The sequence below is a fragment of the Salvelinus alpinus genome, chromosome 32 (assembly GCF_045679555.1).
Source record: "Salvelinus alpinus chromosome 32, SLU_Salpinus.1, whole genome shotgun sequence".
NCBI lineage: Eukaryota > Metazoa > Chordata > Actinopteri > Salmoniformes > Salmonidae > Salvelinus > Salvelinus alpinus.
In genome coordinates, this window is record NC_092117.1 from 4254788 (window position 1) to 4256748 (window position 1961).

General features: G+C 37.5%; 1 protein-coding gene across 1 annotated transcript in view; it reads left to right on the forward strand.

Annotated features, from left to right (window-relative positions):
• Nucleotides 1-1306, forward strand: part of drgx (dorsal root ganglia homeobox) — a 7381-nt gene extending 6075 nt beyond the window's left edge. Inside the window, exon 7 of the mRNA XM_071380264.1 lies at nucleotides 1-1306. This exon is cut by the window's left edge and continues 824 nt beyond it. The gene's annotated coding sequence lies outside the window, so the exon portion shown is untranslated.
• The last annotated feature ends 655 nt before the right edge of the window (nucleotides 1307-1961 follow it).

Here is a 1961-nt window from a genome sequence, read left to right on the forward strand (position 1 = left end):
TACACGCTCTCTCGTGTGTATTAGGCTATTGTGTTACAGAAAGTCACCAGACAATGTGACATGTTATGTTCCTCTTTTTTTTTTTAACACATGTAAAACACAATGTGAAATATTGACACTTCTATAGTTTTCACTGGAGTCATGGTCATCAGTGTTCAGGTTTTTAAGCCAGCGACCAGAGAGAACGCTAGCTACTGATTTATTTATGTCTCGTTTAACTGACAGTGGCAGTGTACATGAATCAACGTATTTGCTTTTACGTCGATGTTAAAGTGCCACAGTTGAAGCTAATGTTGCCCTGTGGTCCCTTGGCTACGCTAACAGGGTAGGCTAACAGATATGATGACACAACAGTGGTGTTGATATCAGGGCTTTTGCTAATAGCACGTCCGTTGCTGTTAGCACGTCCGTGGCGTTACTAGCGCTAGTCGACCCTGGATCACTTTAGTCCTGTTGTGACATGTTCTCTAAAACAATTAAAGATGTAGTCTCTCCTGTTGCCTACCGCCACGGCCATCTGCTCTTATCCATTATTCATCAGTTTCCCTTAAAGCTGGAGAAACTAGAGAACGCCACTCATAACCTCCTCTCTCTCTCTCTCTCGCTCGAGACGCATCGCCAGGTTACAATAGCCCATTAAACACGATACATGTTATTTATTAATACTAAAATGTATATTTACAAAACGATAGGCCTTTAAACCCAGAGGCTCCTTCATGGTTCATCAGTGATTGTTGATTTATTAGTTTAGCCTTTAAAAAAAATATTAAACCTCTTTTCTGTGTTGTCTTTCACCAGATCGGCTAATAAGACATAAACCAATCAGATTGAGAATACTTAATCGCAGGAAGAGAGAGTACACAGAGACCAGGATTTAGGCTGATTCAATTTGAGTCCTTGAGGATTTTCAGGAAATTACTTTTGATAATCAATAACACAATTAAGTCAACTACACACACATTAGCATGAATAATTGATGGTGAATTATGTATTACCACAAAGTACTGGGTTAATAATTAATGATGAGGGAGACACCCCGGTGACATGGAGGAGGGAGATAATGTCAGAAGTCCTGGCTCGAGCACTCACACTCTTTTATTCTCTCTATTCTTCTCTCTTTCTCTCCCTCTATTTCTCTTGTTCTCTATCTATTTGTCTCTATATTTCCCCCTGTATCTTCTTTTTCTTTCCCTCTCTTCATTCATCTGTCTCCTCTCTCTTCTCTATCGCTCTCGTCTTTCACAATGGAATGTTCTGCATGCTGTGCATAGTTCACATATATTAATAAAGTGAAGACTTAATTGGATCTTTGAGTCGTCGAGTTATATTGTTATGGAGTGAAGACTTCGTTGAAACTTTGAGTCACTGGGTTATATTGTTCGTGTGTTGATATCAGCAAGACCACTCGTGATCTGTGGAGGCTGCTGCTTCTTCTTCTTCTATCTTTATGGGTTATTTTGTTCTACACTCTTTAAACAAGACAAGCAAAATCTTCTATGAAACAAATAGCCGTGCATGTAGTTTGAGTTTGCATGATTATGCTCTAAAATCGGAGTAAATTGCGATGCTTCTATCTAAAACTTTGGACCATTATTTAGTGATTGAGTTCTCCAAACCACTCATGTAACATTGATATCTTGGCCAGATTCGTATAGTGAGGAAGTTCAACAAATTATTTGTATTTTTGCATTACGCCAGTATTGTTTTCTTTTTCAGAATATAAAAATATATATATACACTACCAGTCAAAAGTTTGGACACACATACTCATTCAAGGGTTTTTCTTTATTTTGACTATTTTCTACATTATATAATAATAGTGAAGACATCAAAACTATAAAATAACACATAGGGAATCATGTAGTAAACAAAAAAGTGTTAAACAAATCCTTCTTTAAATAATGTAGATTCTTCAAAGTAGTCACCCTTTGCCTTGACAACGGCTTTGTACACTCTTGGCA